General features: G+C 41.7%; 1 protein-coding gene across 2 annotated transcripts in view; it reads left to right on the top strand.

Annotated features, from left to right (window-relative positions):
• The window catches only part of LOC117507760 (cadherin-18), a 480,214-nt gene that overhangs the window by 302,427 nt on the left and 163,504 nt on the right, over positions 1–14,283 (top strand). The window lies entirely within an intron of this gene.

The raw sequence follows: 14,283 nt of genomic DNA, 5'->3' as shown, positions 1-14,283 counted from the left end.
ACGTTGGATCTTGGCATGTTAATATCTGGTTGGACGTGAAAATGCATTAGCATACATAAAGCAGGAGTTCTGTTGGCAGACATTAATTTGCATCGGATATGTTGCAGACTGAAACAAACACAGTGAAATCACACATGATTTTGTGCTTGGTGACAGAAAAGTGTTTATGGTGAATTTGTGCAAGGTGTAGCTTGTCCGCTACAATATGTCAAGATTGCAAAGTCCCTCTAATGACATTTTTGCCAGTTCAGCAGCAGCAAGTCGAGGTTCACTGTGAGGTTTTTAACTTGCCCTGTAGACTTACATTTTATAGCCATTTATCCCTTGAGGGTTAATGTCCTAAATCCATACTGGACCGATTACGATCATTTTTGTCCAGAGTGAGAAATTTCACCCAAAAACATCTCAAAATACAGCAAAGGTTGAAAATATCCTAATTCCCCTTTACCTTCTTGTACCCTTCACAGTTAACCCTCTGGGGCCGATGCTGTCGTATACGATGGTTGAGACCAAGTTTTACTAAATTATAAATAACTTTTTAACAGAATAGAATAGAATAGAGATAGAATCTTACTTTTTTGCTGAAAAGTTAACTCAGAAGACTTTCAAGTCAGCCATCCATGATCTTTGTTCTCCTCATCGAAGCTGTGTGATGACGTGCGAAATGTGAGTGTCCAATCGGAATTGGTTCACCGTCACTTGGTTTTCCAAAATCCAATTGTAGGGCAGATTTACCTCACATGATAAACCAAAGATTGTTTTTAACAGTAATGTGTTACTAGTTGGCCCGTTTGAATACCCCCCTGCTGCTGGCTCCAATGCGCCCTGCACCATTATGCACAGCGATCAGTGAAAGTCATCAAAGGGAGAAGATGGAGGGCCTCTCATACAATCTCATGTGCTCAAACACAGAGTGTGTGAGTTTCAGAGATGCTCCACTAGTCATTGCCTGTTAATGTTATTGAATAAGCCTGTGGCAAGCTCTTTCGCTCCGGCGTAAAGCACCATTTACCATATCAATGGAGCAAGGGGGGAGGGGCCTCTCCTTAGAGTCTAAAGCCCCTTTCACATTGGCGTATTCGTAGAGCTGCGTATTACAGCGCTGTGTTTCATTTAAATACGGCCGAAATGCGCGCGTACTCAGCCTTTTTCCGTGTTCGTTTCATACTGCAGCTGCGTGTGTTCGCTTTTTTAATGTGTGCACACAGTTGCGTGTACCTTGCTGCTATTTAAACCCATTTCACTCCTGCTGGCTGTGCAGAACACATCACTGCACTTGGAAAACAGTGGACTGCATCATGAGGTTTTTTTACAGTTGCATTACTGCCACAATCAGGACGTTTGATGAGCTCACCGACATGCAGCGAGTGCGCTTTTATTTTAAAGTCACAGTTTTGATCAGACACACACAGAGAGAGAGAGAGAGAGAGAGAGAGAGAGAGAGAGAGAGAGAGAGAGAGGAGAGGAGAGAGAGAGAGAGAGAGAGAGGCAGAGAGAGAGAGAGAGAGAGAGGAGAGAGGAGAGAGAGAGAGAGAGAGAGAGAGAGAGAGAGAGGGAGAGTGTGCGCGAGAGAGAGAGTGTGGGACCGACCTGCTGTTTCTGTTGTGTTTCTGGATTTCTGAGTTGAGGTTTGATTCCCTGTTCTGAACACACAGGTGCTGTGGGCTGTGTGCTCATGTTCTGCATCTGACGCCGCATTCAGTTTTTTGTTGTGTACAGGTGCACTGTGTTGCACAGGCTTACATGCAGTAACGCTGTGCTGCGCAGACCTGCTTAAAACTATGTTCAGCGCTCTACACTACACTACACTACACTAGAAAATTAAACATGTTTAATTGATTCCATCCTACGCGTGTAGCCCTCAACATACTGCTGCATAGGGAGCAAAAACTCGATGTAGAGCTGCTAAAAGTGGGCGTAGAGCTGCTCAACTCAGCGTAGACGATACGCTGCAATGAGCAGCTCTACAAATACGCCAATGTGAAAGGGGCTTTAGGAGCCAAAGTGGACCAAAGTGTGAAAGCTGCTTTCACAGCAGGACAGAACACTCCAAAACACAGTAGAAGTAGAAGTTGGTGATGTGACCTTTGCGTAATAGCAGACAGAAATTGCTTTGAGATGAAGACAAATAAAATGCATACACCATTGTGTATATATTGTTCAAAATGTGCATTTGTGTTTATTGTTGCTTGCCTCTACTGGTGGTTGGCTCTCACTGCGGTATTGTATCACTTCCTGTTCCGGAGCACAGCAGTGTTTTGCTGTATCTGTTAGCTGTTTAATCTGCGCAGTTAGATTGATCTAGTTATCTAGATAACGATTTGTTTCCCAGTGTAATCTTCACGTGCCTTAACTAAAGCACTCCTTCTGCTGAATCACCTCTAAATTATTTACACATTATTCACTTTGCGTGTTTTTAGGAATCCGCTAGCTTAGCGCAGCTACTAGCTCTTAGCCGGTTTAGCATGGCGGCTTCTCCTGTCTCTCCCGCACTTTTCTGCTCTGGGTGTGAAATGTTTAGTTATTCCTCGGCCTCCTTTAGCAGTAACGGTACTTGTAATAAGTTTAGCTTATTCATAGCTTTGGAGGCCAGGCTGGGCAAATTGGAGACTCGGCTCCGCACCGTGGAAAATTCTACAGCTAGCCAGGCCCCTGTAGTCGGTGCGGACCAAGGTAGCTTAGCCGCCGTTAGTTTCCCTCTGGCAGATCCCGAGCAGCTGGGAAAGCAGGCCGACTGGGTGACTGTGAGGAGGAAGCGTAGTTCTAAACAGAAGCCCCGTGTACACCGCCAACCCGTTCACATTTCTAACCGTTTTTCCTCACTCGGCGACACACCCGCCGAGGATCAAACTCTGGTTATTGGCGACTCTGTTTTGAGAAATGTGAGTTAGCGACACCAGCAACCATAGTCAATTGTCTTCCGGGGGCCAGAGCAGGCGACATTGAAGGAAATTTGAAACTGCTGGCTAAGGCTAAGCGTAAATTTGGTAAGATTGTAATTCACGTCGGCAGTAATGACATCCGGTTACGCCAATCGGAGGTCACTAAAATTAACATTGAATCGGTGTGTAACTTTGCAAAAACAATGTCGGACTCTGTAGTTTTCTCTGGGCCCCTCCCCAATCGGACCGGGAGTGACGTGTTTAGCCGCATGTTCTCCTTGAATTGCTGGCTGTCGGAGTGGTGTCCAAAAAATGAGGTGGGCTTCATAGATAATTGGCAAAGCTTCTCGGGAAAACCTGGTCTTGTTAGGAGAGACGGCATCCATCCCACTTTGGATGGAGCAGCTCTCATTTCTAGAAATCTGGCCAATTTTCTTAAATCCTCCAAACCGTGACTATCCAGGGTTGGGACCAGGAAGCAGAGTTGTAGTCTTACACACCTCTCTGCAGCTTCTCTCCAGTGGACTCATCTCTGTGCTTGTTCTGTTAGACCTCAGTGCTGCTTTTGATACTGTTGACCATAAAATTTTATTACAGAGATTAGAGCATGCCATAGGTATTAAAGGCACTGCGCTGCGGTGGTTTGAATATAACATATTGGTCTAATAGATTACAATTTGTTCATGTAAATGGGGAATCTTCTTCACAGACTAAAGTTAATTATGGAGTTCCACAAGGTTCTGTGCTAGGACCAATTTTATTCACTCTATACATGCTTCCTTTAGGCAGTATTATTAGACGGTATTGCTTAAATTTTCATTGTTACGCAGATGATACCCAGCTTTATCTATCCATGAAGCCAGAGGACACACACCAATTAGCTAAACTGCAGGATTGTCTTACAGACATAAAGACATGGATGACCTCTAATTTCCTGCTTTTAAACTCAGATAAAACTGAAGTTATTGTACTTGGCCCCACAAATCTTAGAAACATGTTGTCTAACCAGATCCTTACTCTGGATGGCATTACCTTGACCTCTAGTAATACTGTGAGAAATCTTGGAGTCATTTTTGATCAGAATATGTCATTCAAAGCGCATATTAAACAAATATGTAGGACTGCTTTTTTGCATTTACGCAATATCTCTAAAATTAGAAAGGTCTTGTCTCAGAGTGATGCTGAAAAACTAATTCATGCATTTATTTCCTCTAGGCTGGACTATTGTAATTCATTATTATCAGGTTGTCCTAAAAGTTCCCTAAAAAGCCTTCAGTTAATTCAAAATGCTGCAGCTAGAGTACTAACGGGGACTAGAAAGAGAGAGCATATCTCACCCATATTGGCCTCTCTTCATTGGCTTCCTGTTAATTCTAGAATAGAATTTAAAATTCTTCTTCTTACTTATAAGGTTTTGAATAATCAGGTCCCATCTTATCTTAGGGACCTCGTAGTAAGTACCATATCACCCCAATAGAGTGCTTCGCTCTCAGACTGCAGGCTTACTTGTAGTTCCTAGGGTTTGTAAGAGTATAATGGGAGGCAGAGCCTTCAGCTTTCAGGCTCCTCTCCTGTGGAACCAGCTCCCAATTCAGATCAGGGAGACAGACACCCTCTCTACTTTTAAGATTAGGCTTAAAACTTTCCTTTTTGCTAAAGCTTATAGTTAGGGCTGGATCAGGTGACCCTGAACCATCCCTTAGTTATGCTGCTATAGACGTAGACTGCTGGGGGGTTCCCATGATGCACTGTTTCTTTCTCTTTTTGCTCTGTATGCACCACTCTGCATTTAATCATTAGTGATCGATCTCTGCTCCCCTCCACAGCATGTCTTTTTCCTGGTTCTCTCCTTCAGCCCCAACCAGTCCCAGCAGAAGACTGCCCCTCCCTGAGCCTGGTTCTGCTGGAGGTTTCTTCCTGTTAAAAGGGAGTTTTTCCTTCCCACTGTAGCCAAGTGCTTGCTCACAGGGGGTCGTTTTGACCGTTGGGGTTTTACATAATTATTGTATGGCCTTGCCTTACAATATAAAACGCCTTGGGGCAACTGTTTGTTGTGATTTGGCGCTATATAAAAAAAATTTGATTGATTGATTGATTGATTGTTAGAACCTTTTTGTTGTACAGTCTTTTACACAAGACCCAAAATTACCTTTTTAAAGTGTCAAAACAGTTTATTATAGTTTGCTGTGTGTTTTCAATAAATGTGTGTGGAAAATTATTTCCACTTTACTTTTTCCTTTCTTATTTTTGATTGTAAACCTTTATTACATTTTAAAACACCACTATAGCATATATATTCTGAAAGTACAGGTTGTCCTAAAAAATATGAATATCAAACTTGATTGTGGGATGCAGGGAGAGCTGTGAACAGCAATAATAAAACATTTATGCCAGGCGAGTAAACTGTCCAAAAAATGCCCTCGGACCCCAGGGCAGTATGATGATTAAGGAAGGCATCAGAGGGCCAGTACATACCCTGAATGTGAATGCAATACCACATTTGGGAACAGATCTTATCTTGTTCCATATCACCTCCCTTGGTTTTGCTCCTACAATTGCAGTTTTATTTTTTGTTGTTTGTTTTTTTGTTGTTGTTGTTGTTGTTGTTTTGTTGTTGTTTTTTTCAGTTTAGTTAGATCTGTCTTGAAACTAGGTCCTTTGGGACATTTTGTTGGCACTGTGGCATGAATGAAGGGGAAGGAACTTTTTGTGAATAGCACAGACTCTACTTGTGCTTGGGGCATGAACACAGTTGAAATTCAGTTGTGAAAATGACAACTGATACATAAAAAAAAACTACAAATAACTCACCTTATTTGTTTAATCCATCATGTCTGTACACAAGGATGAAACAGCTCTGATGTTAACTGCTGTGTAGTGGCTGAACCACAAAGTAACACTGTATTAAAACAGCATAAATGGACCACAAGAAGTTTGGTGAACTGATAGAGTTGGAAACTATGATTGTGCTAGCTAAGTTAAAATTCAATTGCCATTCTGACCATTAACATATTAAATATAAGCGGGGGGGCTCCTTGTGCATTTTGCTATTTTACTCTTTGTGCATAGCATGGAGTCTATGACCAGGGTCACCAGTACTCATACTTCTGGTAAAATCATATATGCTGCTTTTTAAGCCCAATAATGTTACTATCATACCCAACCAGCAGACACAAAAACTCAACCCAATGACAAACAATCAAATGTAACCCAGTTCTCTCGGGAAAAATGCAGCTGTGGCAACTCTGTGAATGCTTGAGGCAAGAACTAATTTGAAATTTCTTTTGCTAAATTAATGATTGATACATTGTCGATTTGGTGGTATATCTGTAAGATCAAGCATTTTGCTAAACATGTTAACTGGGGCAGTGTCACAATAGGCAAAATTAACATTCTGTACAAGGGATCCTGTCATCTGAACTAACCAATCTAGTCAATGGTTGTGCAGAGAACAATGGGCCATCTAATTTCAAGATAAAAGAGGTGTTGGGGAAAGTATAGTGACACGGACCCACAACAGGGGGCGCAAATGAACGGTCAATAGATGAGCCAAAAGGTAACAATTTTAATGTTGTGAATGTGCACAACGATTATACAGACAATCACAGAATCGGATAGCAGTCAATACACCAAGGTGACGTGTGGGCAGGCTCGAGGATAGAAGACGTCTGTCCCAAGAAGAGCCGGAACCACACGATCTCCACCGCCACAGAACCCGGAGAATACTGGAGCCACCAAGTCCCGAATTCCCAGGTGATCACCGTCCCCGACTGTCGGATCTGGTACTGCTGGCGAGGAGCACAAACAGTGAGATGTGGGTGTGTGCACACCCAGTAAGAAAAACAGTCAGAAGGTGGAAAGTCACCTCCACCTCTAATCACACACTCGTGCAGCTCCTGTCTAACCACTTATCTGGTTTGGGTGTGAAGCGAAGCCGTCGCTGTTCACACCAAACGCCAATCCACAGATAATGAAACGCCACAGGAATACGGCTGCAAAGAAGTTCAGGTTATTATTCAATGATTTAGGTCAGCAGAGAAAAGTACCTTCACAGGTAGATGATATCTCGGCAGCGAGGTGGAGATGACATCCGGCTTTTATGGAGTGATGAAATGAAGATGGGTGACAGCTGTCATGAGTTGATGTGTGACAGCTGTCACTCCCGGTTGTGTCCGTGGCGGCAGCGCCCTCTCGTGCCCGAAGCCCGCACTTCAGGCAGGGCGCCCTCTGGTGGTGGGCCAGCAGTACCTCCTCTTCTGGCGGCCCACACAACAAGAGGAGTGCTAAAAGAGAGACCAATAATCCAGCCATGCATAATCTAACCCTGTTGGTTGCAGATGTCAAGGAAAATATGTCCCCCCCCCCGAGTTATAATGTGATTTTCTGACATTTTAGTGATGTCATCATGATGTCACTTATGTGACATAATGACAAACGATCAATACAGGCTTTGGTTTGCCTCTCTAGTTTTATTGGTTGTACCCTGCAAAATCAAATCAAATCAAATCAACTTTATTTATATAGCGCCAAATCACAACAAACAGCTGCCCCAAGGCGCTTTACATTGTAAGGCAAGGCCATACAATAATTACAGAAATTACAAAAAACGGTCAAAACGACCCCCTGTGAGCAAGCACTTGGCGACAGTGGGAAGGAAAAACTCCCTTTTAACAGGAAGAAACCTCCAGCAGAACCAGGCTCAGGGAGGGGCAGTCTTCTGCTGGGACTGGTTGGGGCTGAGGGAGAGAACCAGGAAAAAGACATGCTGTGGAGGGAAGCAGAGATCGATCACTAATGATTAAATGCAGAGTGGTGCATTCAGAGCAAAAAGAGAAAGAAACACTCAGTGCATCATGGGAACCCCCCAGCAGTCTAAGTCTATAGCAGCATAACTAAGGGATGGTTCAGGGTCACCTGATCCAGCCCTAACTATAAGCTTTAGAAAAAGGAAAGTTTTAAGCCTAATCTTAAAAGTAGAGAGGGTGTCTGTCTCCCTGATCTGAATTGGGAGCTGGTTCCACAGGAGAGGAGCCTGAAAGCTGAAGGCTCTGCCTCCCATTCTACTCTTATAAACCCTAGGAATACAAGTAAGCCTGCAGTCTGAGAATGAAGCGCTCTATTGGGGTGATATGGTACTATGAGGATAAGATGGGACCTGATTATTCAAAACCTTATAAGTAAGAAGAACAATTTTAAATTCTATTCTAGAATTAACAGGAAGCCAATGAAGAGAGGCCAATATGGGTGAGATATGCTCTCTCCTTCTAGTCCCTGTCAGTACTCTAGCTGCAGCATTTTGAATTAACTGAAGGCTTTTCAGGGAACTTTTAGGACAACCTGATAATAATGAATTACAATAGTCCAGGCTAGAGGAAATAAATGCATGAATTAGTTTTTCAGCATCACTCTGAGACAAGACCTTTCTAATTTTAGAGATATTGCACAAATGCAAAAAAGCAGTCCTACATATTTGTTTAATATGCACATTGAATGACATATCCTGATCAAAAATGACTCCAAGATTTCTCACAGTATTACTAGAGGTCAGAGTAATGCCATCCAGAGTACGGATCTGGTTAGACACCATGTTTCTAACATTTGTGGGGCCAAGTACAATAACAATAGTTTAAAAGCAGGAAATTAGAGGTCATCCATGTCTTTATGTCTGTAAGACAATCCTGCAGTTTAGCTAATTGGTGTGTGTCCTCTGGCTTCATGGATAGATAAAGCTGTGTATCATCTGCGTAACAATGAAAATTTAAGCAATGCTGTCTAATAATACTGCCTAAGGGAAACGTATAAAGTGAATAAAATTGGTCCTAGCACAGAACCTTGTAGAACTCCATAATTAACCTTAGTCTGTGAAGAAGATTCCCCATTTACATGAACAAATTGTAATCTGTTAGATAAATATGATTCAAACCACCACAGCGCAGTGCCTTTAATACATATGGCATGCTGTAATCTCTGTAATAAAATTTTATGGTCACCAGTATCAAAAGCAGCACTGAGGTCTAACAGAACAAGCACAGAGATAAGTCCACTGTCTGAGGCCATAAGAAGATCATTTGTAACCTTCACTAATGCTGTTTCTGTACTATGATGAATTCTAAACCCTGACTGAAACTCTTCAAATAGACCATTCCTCTGCAGATGATCAGTTAGCTGTTTTACAACTACCCTTTCAAGAATTTTTGAGAGAAAAGGAAGGTTGGAGATTGGCCTATAATTAGCTAAGATAGCTGGGTCAAGTGATGGCTTTTTAAGTAATGGTTTAATTACTGCCACCTTAAAAGCCTGTGGTACATAGCCAACTAATAAAGATAGATTGATCATATTTAAGATCTAAGCATTAATTAATGGTAGGGCTTCCTTGAGCAGCCTGGTAGGAATGGGGTCTAATAGACATGTTGATGGTTTGGAGGAAGTAACTAATGAAAATAACTCAGACAGAACAATCGGAGAGAAAGAGTCTAACCAAATACCGGCATCACTGAAAGCAGCCAAAGATAACGATATGTCTTTGGGATGGTTATGAGTAATTTTTTCCAGGCTAAGTGAAGATCTTCTAAATTAGTGAGACGCCATTTCCTCTCCAACTTAGGGGTTATCTGCTTTAAGCTGCGAGTTTGTGAGTTATACCACGGAGTCAGGCACTTCTGATTTAAGGCTCTCTTTTTCAGAGGAGCTACAGCATCCAAAGTTGTCTTCAATGAGGATGTAAAACTACTGACGAGATACTCTATCTCACTTACAGAGTTTAGGTAGCTACTCTGCACTGTGTTGGTATATGGCATTAGAGAACATAAAGAAGGAATCATATCCTTAAACCTAGTTACAGTGCTTTCTGAAAGACTTCTAGTGTAATGAAACTTGTAATGAAACTCAGACAGAAGGGAGTTTTCAGAGAATACTGTTAAGTCTTCTATTTCCATACCATAAGTCAGAACAAGATCTAAGATATGATTAAAGTAGTGGGTGGACTCATTTACATTTTGAGCAAAGCCAGTTGAGTCTAATAATAGATTAAATGCAGTGTTGAGGCTGTCATTCTCAGCATCTGTGTGGATGTTAAAATCACCCACTATAATTATAATATCTGAGCTAAGCACTAAGTCAGACAAAAGGTCTGAAAATTCACAGAGAAACTCACATAATAAACTCACACTCAAAATGTGTTCCCTGGGTATATTTTTGAAGATCTAGACCTGCCATCATCAATCGGTGGACTGTGGTCCGGGTCTGGTCCCAAATGCTGTTCTACAGAGACCCAGACCTATTATCAAAGCACCTTTGTGCAGCGAGTAGCAAACACAGAGCTACCCGTGACCACACACACGACACTCTTAAATTAGAAAAATAGTGTTTTTAATGGATGGGCCGGTGGCCATACTTTCCACAGGGGAGTTCAAAATCAGTTTGTCTCATATACGCCAAGTCTGCAGCTATATTGAAAAGCAGCAATGTGAAGCATCACTAGGGTTGCCAACCGTCCCTTGAAAAACAGAATCATCCCTTATTTGGAAATAAAAGTGTGCGTTCCGTATTGACCTGAAACGGGATGCAGTTTGTCCCGTATTTCTGTGAGAATCAAAAAGTCTGTAAAATGTCAATGGAATTGACAGGCACTTTATATGGAAACTTACGGTAAATTTGATCCCAGCCTCTCTCCTGCTCTTCACCAATGAGCTGACAGACACGAGTTGACGATACAGAATCACTCTTATCTCACTGGTCGAGGGACATCTGCTCGCAAGAAGATCCCGGACGAGAATCATGAGCCGACGACGGTCGTCAGACGACCATAGCAGCATGGCTGATACCGACACAGACACCGACACTGGCACTGCAGATACGCCTACGAACAGCAATGTCTGTAATGTCGTTACTCCTCCTCGAAAAAAACAAAACAAAAAAGAAAGCAAAAATACATGGGCAAATGGGAAAAGGTGCGCGACAACAGCTATAAGTATTGTGTTGTTTACTTTTTCAGACTTTCACTGTTACATTGTTTTGGATGATATTTTTTTTGTTAATTTATACACTTTTATAACAATAACACGACAGAGAAAGATTTATTTTTAAATACTTTTTTTTTTATACTTTGAAGCAGGACAGGATGCTCATATTGAAATTGTGAGTGAAAATTTATTTTGCACTAAAAATAAATTGCTAAATAGTAATTTGTTTTCTGCATGTTCATATCATAACAAATGCATGTGTGCATCTACTTAAATTCAGGGTCAAGTCAATAGTGAAATGGTTAAAAATTGTTTCACACACACGCTGGGAAGGGTGAAGGCAATGGTCAGTTGGCCGGTCCATGGAAATAGAGACTGGAATGGACGTCACGTGACTAGCGGCGTGCCCCACGGTGGCCATTACTGAGGGTGGAGAGAGACCTTGATCCTGTTAAACAGAAGCGATATGAGGAGAAAAAAGGCAGCCAGTGCTCCACCATCAACTGCACGAACCACAAAAACAAATTCTCCAATACTAAAATGAACTGTACAAGAGCCTTAATGTAATTATGTAAAACAAATGTCTTTTTTAAAGTCGTTATGCCGCAATTTAATGTCAGTATACTGAGACTATAACTCAAAGCCATAAGTTCTTTTCATTAAGCTGTGTTCACATGCGGAAACAAAAATGTTTAAATATATTTATGGCTATATATATACTTGCAGCTGTTGTTTAATATGATATGTACATGGTGGGCACAAATTTTAACAGTGTGTTTGGAGGGGATGGAGGAGGTACTTTTTACCCTGACTGAGGGTCAAAAGTCATAAATTCTGAATGACTTTATATCTACTTGTAATAAAATGTTAGTAAAAATCATATATATGTTGTCATTAAAAGACTAGCAATAATATTACAGTGGAAAAAGCAGCAAGGTAAATGAGCACAATGGCAAGGCATACTTCAGATTAATATTTTAATACATAAGGATTTTTTTATCCAGACATGTATGGGTTCGTTAGAGCTTTTAATTAGCGTGAATACAACTTACAAGGCTTCATTTATAAAAATCCATCGAGAATTATGATGACAGGGAAAAAAAATCACAGTAAATGAACAGAATGGAATATTTTCCACAAATTTCCACACTTTACATAAAACATTTTTTTTTCTACCTAGACATGTATGGGTTCATTAGAAAGAGCAATGAAAGGGCTTTAAAACAAGCCTAATTTTATTAAAATCTGTTAACAAATAGCGACAATAGAGCGAGAAAAGCAGCGCAGTTTGTCGTAATTTCCCCAAATTTCTGCATTTTACATAAAAGTTTTTTTTTTTTCACCCACACATGCATAGGTGCATTGGAAAGAGCTTTCAAGGGCTTTGAAACAAGCCTACATTTATTAAAATCCATTAAGAAATAGTGACGCTAGTGCAAAAAAAAAGTGGTCAGTTTATTATTGATGAGCTGCACATTTCTACCCTTAGTAATGGCGCCTTCCTGTCCTGAGTGACGCTAATAGATAGAGGCGCGCATGTCCATTCCAGTCTATATTTCCATGGGCCGGTCAGTCCTGCCAGTGAGGTGTCCCTTATTTATTTTTCAGAGAGTTGCCAACCCTAAGCATCACTATGAGACAAAGCACAAATCTTCAGAAGAATCATGCCCACTCACATCTGAACTGAGGGCACAGAAGATACATGATCTTTGAACCCAGTGTGATCGATCCACCAGAACCCTGATAATAATTCACTTCCCAAGTAACTCAAACTACACTTTTTATTTCTAGAATTAAGCACTTGGAGATGCATTTTTAAAAGCTCTTTATTTAATTACCTGAGGCCAACATATGGCGATCGGGTATTGGAAAGACCTGGGGCCTCTTACGCACAAAAACATGCCGTGCGTCCGTCTCCACACCAATGTTCAGGTGTATCAAAAGTGAAATGACTGTGGAAATGTGCAGTGCATCACGCAAAATCCTGGCTGGCGTACACATTTCTACAGCTGTTGTTCCACTGCGGACATGTGAATGTGATGCTGAGACCGTTAATAGTGCGAAAACAAGAAGTCATCAGAGTGATGTGCACATTAGCAACACAGTGATGAGTAATTAACACATCCCACGTTTGCAGTTATATAGATGGATATAAAAGCATGCACAAAGTGATGCATACAATGGCACATTTGCTGCATTAGCATCAGAGCACCTTGAAATGGTGCAATCTGACGTGAGCGTGTATTCAGGGAACATGAGGATTTACTTGCAAATGATGATAATTGGCACATAAACCAATTTTGATGAATATATTTGAATATCAAGGACACTGTTACTGGAGCTGTTCGCAGAACTACGGCCATCCCAGAGTGCAATACAGTGACGAGCCAAGAGGTTGCCTGTGCTCACACAGGTGCTGACCATGCTGTGCTTCCTGGAAACAGGCGTTTCAGCATGAGCTGGCCGATCAGTCAGGAGTGTGCCAGTCAACCTTGAGCTGAGCCATGCCAGCTGTGTGGAATGGAATCATCCAAAAGTCATGCAGATACATCCCACTCCAATATTAAAGCACCATTTACAGCGAGAGCTGGTTTCTATGTAATTGGAGCTATTGACTGCACACATGTTCACATCGTATGTGATGCGCAAATGTGCATCAGGCTGGTGTTTAGCACAGTGCACGATGGCAGCTGCTCAATCAATCAAAAAAACTTTATGAATCCCACAAAGGGCTGCTTGTGTGTAAATAGTGTGTTTGTGTAATTTATCCAAATGTAAATCAGCGCGGCCACATTTGGGCATGTGCGCATGCATGGATCCATACCTACACACACTTTGATACATCTGAATATTTTTGTGCTTACGCCTGTTTCTGGGTTTTGGCGTACGCCATGTTTCAGTAGGAAATCTATGCAAGTCTTTGTACATGAGGCCCTGCGTGTCCGTCTGTCTGTCCGTCTGTCTGTTCATCTGTCTGTGTTCAGCATAAGTCCAGTACTATTTCTGCCACAGTCTTCAAATTCACAGGGAACATTCTTGGGACACAAACCTTGGACAAATTCAAAGATGATTAACCTTGAAAAATTTTAAGAGGCATTTTAATTGGCCTTTTACACTGAATGTGTCGGAAGCGTCAGAGGCGTCAAGAATCGGTCTAAAAAGCATCATTTTCAATGAGACGCATTGTTTTTTAGAGGCGTCAGAAGCATTGCATCAAAAGCTGAGCTAAAGCGACGCTTCTGACAAGCATTGCCACTTGTCAGCAGGCTGACGCGGTCAAAGTTCAACCAAATCCAACTTTTGACGCTCTGAGCTGTGACGTAGCTTCGCGCTGTCCAGTAGGAGCGATGCGTCGGGCCAAAACACGGAAACTAGTCACAGAAACCAATGATCTCTACAAAACAGATCAGTGCAGAAACCACTGATCTCTACAAAACAGA

Source organism: Thalassophryne amazonica, chromosome 1 (genome assembly GCF_902500255.1).
Source record: "Thalassophryne amazonica chromosome 1, fThaAma1.1, whole genome shotgun sequence".
Lineage (NCBI taxonomy): Eukaryota > Metazoa > Chordata > Actinopteri > Batrachoidiformes > Batrachoididae > Thalassophryne > Thalassophryne amazonica.
The sequence above is the reverse complement of the archived record's forward strand: the minus strand, read 5'-3'. Positions and strand labels throughout refer to the sequence as shown.